General features: G+C 47.7%; 1 long non-coding RNA gene across 1 annotated transcript in view; it reads right to left on the reverse strand.

The window, feature by feature from the left end:
- Window positions 1–549: 549 nt before the first annotated feature.
- Window positions 550–6,962, reverse strand: part of LOC109306039 — an 18,663-nt gene continuing 12,250 nt past the window's right edge. Inside the window, exon 4 of the long non-coding RNA XR_002099823.1 lies at window positions 550–644. This is a non-coding gene — a long non-coding RNA (uncharacterized LOC109306039). The remainder of the gene's footprint in view (window positions 645–6,962) is intronic.

Below are 6,962 nucleotides of genomic sequence, written 5' to 3' on the forward strand. Positions count from 1 at the left end.
GTTTTTAGATCTTAAGAACATTTTCCCAAACTCTTCTATCTATATTAGGAACTTACATGGTACCTATTCTCATAGCAACTAAGCACCCACTTATCCTCCAAATGCCCCTGTAAAGTTATTTAGTACCAGCATCAGCATTTTACAGAGAGCAAACTGAGGTACAGAGAGATTAAATGATTTGGGATGCAGCATAGTGACTTCAGGGCAAAACAAGGCAGCGAACCTGCATCTCAAGTGCAAAACAAATGCAGTGTATCACCCATCATCTTTCTTCCTTTGTCTTCAAACCAGTCATGACATGCCACCATTTGGCCACGTGCTCTCGAAGCATCTAGCTATGTCAGTACCAAACCAGAAGAATCCAGGTAAAGTCCAAGAGAGCCTAGAGAAGCATTTCCAGCCTGCAAACAAGGTCCCATGCAAAAGTGTCAATCGAGAACCTGCAAATACAATAGGTCAATGTATTGAAAAACTACATAAAAGGGCTGTCTCTGGTGATTCCCAGATCTGGACAGATGAACACTTCTTCATAGTTTCATATTGGTAGGGTCGGAAAGGGCCTGAGCAGATCATTAAGTCCCACCCCCTGCCATGGGCAGGAAAGAATGCTGGGGTCAAAGGATCCCGGCTAGGTGATTCTCTAACTTCCATATTCTTAAATATATAGATCCATTATTTATTTCAAATCACGATGATTTATATAGTCATAGTGCTAGAGTGATGGCCTATAATTGATAAAGTACTAATGATATAAGAGGGGTTTAATGGAATAAGATGATAAAGACGATAAAACGTTGCAGTATGTCTACATCCAACGCCGTGTACACATGTATTCCAGCATCCTGTATTCCCCCAGTGTCACACATGCAAAGGCCTTAAAACTGCAACTTCTGAAGCAACCCAAGGTGATTGTGTCCAAAGAGAATATAGATGAGTGGCTCCTAATGCTTATGCTTGTTACTTAAGAAATAAGGTGTGTTGGGAATGAATGGATATCATACAAAACCCAGCTGCTCCTGATGCCCTACCCATGGAGCAAAAAGATCTGGGTTCTGGTGGCATGTACTTCTCAGTGCCCAAGCTGCATAACATTGTGTTTGAAGCTCCTTGAACAAAGTTGTATAGATGCCTTATCCGATTGTGTATGTTCTAGCCCAGGGATTGTCAACTGAGGGTACGCATACCCCTGGGGGGTACTTGAGAAGGCCCTAGGGGATACACACAGGTGGGCAGGGATGCAGATACAAGGGGCGGGAGAAGCTCACACAAGACAGCTGCTGCCACTCCACATCCAGCTGTGTGCCACCCCTGCTCCCCCACAACATAGCATCTGGCCACATGCTTCCCCTGCTCCCTCCCCCCGCCACCAGCCACTGGGGGGGTACAGTGATTCAAAAAGGTTGAAAAACCTTGCTCCAGGCAGACCATCGTGTTTCATATAAAACATGGTTGTGCTCTTCTCTCTAACATAATTCTGAAATTGCCCTAAGCTGCTACCAGGTCCCCTCTCAGAGGCTGAAGAGTCCCGGATCCCTCAGCCTTTCTTTGTATGGCTTGCTGTGTGTGACAAGGGGCTATCCTGAGGCTGACCTCTGCATCAGCCTTCCCACCTGTCTCGGGCAGTCCGTCCACCTATCTTGTCTGCCATGCCTTGTTAGTAAATAATGAAATTGCCCTTCTCATTTTCAGTCTGGGGGTTGGTAGAGCTGTGCTCTTGGAGGAGAAGTATCCAAGTTCTGCTGCGGCTGAACTCTGAATGGCCATAACTTGCCATGAAATTGTCACTAGTTATGGATTTGTCACAAAAGTCAAAGCTACCCATTCCTGATCTCATGTATCCTGGTTTCATGCCATGAACACTCCTGATTTACACTATTATAAGGTGGGTCAGAATCCAACCCTACAAGAAGTATCACTGAGTGAGGGAACAATGTAATAGGTGCTTGTATTGTTTCCTCTTCTACAGCTTGATGGATGAATACAATGCAGTTGTCATCCCTGAGATCACATAATGGCAAAACACAGCGGAGTTTCTCCATGATCATTCTTTCCAAAAGAGAAAATAGGAATGGAAAGCAAAAACTTCAATTTTGCAGAATGCCATTTTCTGTTAGCTGCAGAATGTCATTACCACATAACAAACGAGACTTGGCAAAGGGCTGCTTCTTAGTAGAAAAGTGAAGTGGCTTATTGGGGCTGGGAATGGTTTCATATTTGTGATAAATCATCTGTGGGAGGTAGAGAGGAAGGCAAAAATTTGCTTGCGCTCAGAAACATGATTGAATGAGCATTCTTCTACATTCAGAGCAGAACTCACCTATCCATTTTAACAACCCTGAGTTTCAAGGGATCCATAACTCAGTAGCCAAATTTTGCACTAAACTGAAACTCAGCTTCCTAAAAAGTTAAGCCAAATTTGCAGTTTCCCAAAACATAAATATGTTTGAGTTTTGTGTCATAAGGAAGCACAAAACACAAACCATGACTACCTCCCACAGGCTGGGGCATAGAAACACCTCTGGGTGGAAGAGCATTCTTTTGTCAGCATCAATGAGAGACCAGAAGACAAAGCAAGGTAACTAAGGGGATGGCTCAGCTGAATAAAAACAACTTTTGACAGCATCACATCTAGATTGAGAAAGAAAAGTGTGCAAGAACGGAAGCTATTCTGCTTCTGTGTATTCTTGCATTATATAATAAAAGAAAGTAAATGCAAAGGCAAACATCAGACATAACTGCAGATCCAGAGTTATTGTGAAATCATTGAACTGTTCAGCACTTCAAGGGGATCATTGAAATGACCTTGGGATGTTAAAAGGCAGCAGCGTGCACTATGCACAGATTTGGGACAAAAATAGTTGCAAAGACTATTCTGCGGATTTAGGACAAGATTATCATTTGCCTTATGAGCGTGTGCAAGGCAAGAAAGGAGCACATGGAGCCCTTTATGCTCTTTGCTTCGCATCCAGATCATAGGGCACCGAATGGGGAAGACTGCCATCTCTGGGGTCATTTCATCTTGTCACCTGCACATGGACAAGGAATGAGGGGGCAGGAGAAGCATGTGTGGGATGGGAACAAAGTTGTGCCCACTGACTCTCCCCTCCTCTGCTCTCCATATCAGCAGGGACCTGGGGCTGATCTCTGCTCTGCTCCTGACTGGGGGTAGATTGCAAAGTGGCAATCCAATGCCTAGTTGCTTCTACAGCCACATGGGGTCATAGATATGGTCCCACATGTCTTCAGATGTGAAAAGCATCTGGTCCCATCTATAGACAGAAAGGCTCCACAATGAGCCCAAAAGCAGTTATATGAATGAAAGCTGCACTTAAATAAATGGTCAGGAAAACTGAAAGTAAAAGGAAAGTAAAGGTAAAAACCTTACTTTCATGGGCACAAAGCTAATGGTTGGGTCTATTTGGCTTGTGGTTTCTAATTTACCCATATGTGCCCACACATAAGCATATTTAACAACTACCTCCTGTCTCTGCAGTGGCAGAGTTTTGGCAGTGCCCTCATTCCCCTGCCTCACCCATGGCATCTCAAAGGTCATTTTTGATGTTTCAGACATTTTGCCTGGTAGTTGTGTGACAGGGTTGTTTATAAAGCTGTTAAGATTATAGGTTAAACAAGTAGTTACGTGTGATGGCTTAGGTAGGGTGTTCCTGCCTCGAGCACTCCTGAGGTCCTTTCCAGCCATGTGATTTTATGAAATAATGTATCCTATTCTTTTCCATCCTCCCCTTGAGATTTTCCTCACCTGGAAAAGTGTCATGTATTTAACTGAGAATGGTGGCCTTTCTAGTAGTTTGTAAGATGCTCCACAGAATTACATTTGTGCTAAATGATCCAATGGGATTTTTTTTAAGTGCTGCCTACAAAACCAGTGTTAAATGCTAGGAACCAGCTCCTCGGCTGGCATCAATTTTTTTTAATGCTGTCAAGATATACCAGATAAGCCCTAAAGCAGGGCTGTCCAACTGATGGCTCATGCACTGCATGGTGCTCATGAAGGGTTAATTTGCAGTGCCTGGGCTCCCAGCTGGCCACTGCTCCTCCCATCACTGGCTGCAGCAGTAGCTGGGGTTTCCAGGATCCCCCTCCCTGCTCCAGTTTCTATGTCTTGCCCCTGCTCCAAGAGGTGGAGGCTGGGCATCCTGGAGCAGCCCATGGTTATGGGCAAGCCCTCAGCCCTCAGCTTAGGGTGAGGGCAAGGCACCCATGACCACAAGGCTGGGCATGCCTACAGCAACAGTGCATGGGGGGTCAGGGGGGTCCATGCGGCACGTAGCCATGGGGCCCATGGCTCACACTGATGCAGCCCATGTGGGGAATGGCCCCTGCAGGTATGGCCCGCAGGGAGTCTGGCCCCCAGCTGCCTGGAAGTTGGACAGCCCTGCCCGACATATATTTGTAGACATGCATTTGTTTTATCTCTTTTAAATTCTGCAGGAGACTAGGTGGAAGCAGAGAGTATTAGCACTACTCTGGGATAGACACATGTAGCATCTCTTGGCTCTGCCTATGAACTGCTTCAGTTTGCATCCTGGGACTTTGCTTTTGGCTTATTATCAATCTTCCTGAAATGCTCTGGAGGCTGCAATTTTGTTCTAGGCTCATCTCTATTATTAGTTTTTGTTTTGTTTTGTACTAAATGCCATAAGGGGTCTTAATTACATGGCACAGTATGTCTCTGGTGCCGCAAATACACATGGCAGCAACTTCAAGCATGTGTGCCATCCTGCTGAACTGTATTATCAGCCTTGGGCTCTAAACCATGTGTGAAACATTGTGCAGTGGGAATTGTTTTAAGTGACAAGCACACAAAGCTCCGGGCCCTAGAAATATCTGGCCACTTGCACTACAGGCAGTTCAAAAGGTATTTTTGAAAAATGCTTGTTTGATAAAAGAAATGTAGTAAGAAAGCGCATGAGAGCTCTACTGCGCTTATCCTCAGTTTGTGTTTTTCATTCAGAATAAATATCTGCCAGTGGAAGCTGCAGAGGATGACAGAGTCGAAACAGAAGTGCTATATTTATCCGCAAGCCAAGTGTAGCTCATTCCTACACACACTCTTTTCCAAAGGCTCTTCTGCCAGTTGTCTTCAGACGAAACCCTTTAGCACAGGGTTAAGCAATTATTTTGGCTGGAGGGGCACTTAGGGAGTTTTAGTGAGGTGTCGTGGGCCAAGTCAGCACCACCCCGGCCTGCAGCAGCTCACCAAAACTCCCTAAGTGCTCCCCACACTCAACTGAGCAGATGGGATGGGGCTGTGGGTGGGAGGGGGGCAACATCGAGGAGTGGGATGGGTGCCAAGGGCTTGCAAGGAACAGATGGTGGCTGTGTCCCAGGCCTCAGCCCTGCACTGTCACTGCGCAGCAATCCCAGGGTCTCCATGGACCCGCGTGAGGAGGGTGTGCAACCGGGTAGTTGGGATGGGGCTACGGATAGGTGGGAGTGGCATCCCAGAGCAGGACAGGCAGGCAGGGCTGGGGATTGAGATCGGGACCATGGGGTGGTGGCAGCACAGAGCCAGGATCCACTCCCCACCTGCCCCTGCCTGCAGAATGAGTTCCCATCACAGAGGTGTGCAGGAAGCAGATCGCGGCTCTGCCCTGGGCCCTGGCCCCACACTGTCACCACCCCGTTGTCCCTGTCCTGGCCCCACCCACACATCCTGCTGCGGGACACCGCCGCCTGTCCGCCAGCAGCCCCATCCCATCTGCCCAGCCGCACACCCTGCCTGCAGGGGTCTCGGCCAGTCTGCGGGGAGACCTGCCTGCCCGCTCCATCTGGCACTCCCACTGGTGTGTTAGGTGTGGACAGGCCAGCGGGCCAGGCAGCAGGACCCGTGGTGGTGGACACCAGCACCGACAGTCAGAAGCAGCTGCCCTCACCTGGGCTGCCAGGACACGGAGTCCAGCAGCTGCATTACCCCACCCTGCAGCATATCCAAGGGCGGTGGGACTGACTGTACACAACAGGGCCCAGCTGTCCCCCAACATCTGGGCTGAGCGGGGCTGAGGGGCTGGAGAAAATCCCTTGGTGGGCAGGATCCAGCCTGCGAGCCATATTTTGCCTACCCCTGCTTTAGCGTGTAGGTCCTGCCGCTGGTACCAGTCTGATCAATAATGTGGAGGGCAGTTTTCTCTGATCATCGGGAGAGTGAAGGAAAATTCCCTGGTAGTAGAGCATACGCTGGTTTTATACTGACATACCACATAAGCTGGGCACAGGCACAATCAGATGTGCAATATTTGCCAGTGAATTAGAGCCATTTCAGAATAAAGAGCTTCCTGCTTCTCTTTTTGGTTCAAAGGGAAATGTGGCCTCCAACTGGCCTGAAGTGGCAACACGGTCAGATTGGCAACACATTTATTAAGGAAGATATCAAGAAACTACAAAAGGTCCTAACGGGGGAAGATTTGTGGGATGCTTTGCAGGCATCTCAGGTGCTATATAGGGCTAGGGGAGCCAGCCATCTTTTGGGATCTGTTAGAATTTCCTCTGCTTGAATGGCCACCTTCATGTCAAATCCTATGGAAGAGATGTGAGGGGAGTTTGTCCTCCCAGAAAAAGCATAGCATAGTCCATAGCTTCTGGCTACAGAATCCTAAAATGGATTTGCGGGAAGCTAAGATCATCTGCACAGAGGCCACTGTATCTCTTGGCTGGGTCTTGGGACCTCCATCACAAAATCACAGAAATGCAGGACTGGGTGGGACCTCCACAGTAGTCTGATCCCTGGCCTGAGGCAGGATCCTCCCTATCCAAACCATCCTATACAAGTCCATAATAGAAACCCTTTGTAAAACTACCACTGACTCTGACACAACACAAGACATAACATCCTAACTTCCCACAGGTAAAGTGGGGAAACCACAGCGACCAATGTCCTATTTCTATAAAAGCAAATTCTCTGATAAAACCCCCCAAATCCATGATTAAAATGAAAGGCCCTC

This window comes from Crocodylus porosus, unplaced genomic scaffold (assembly GCF_001723895.1).
Source record: "Crocodylus porosus isolate Cpor-Errol unplaced genomic scaffold, CroPor_comp1, whole genome shotgun sequence".
Lineage (NCBI taxonomy): Eukaryota > Metazoa > Chordata > Crocodylia > Crocodylidae > Crocodylus > Crocodylus porosus.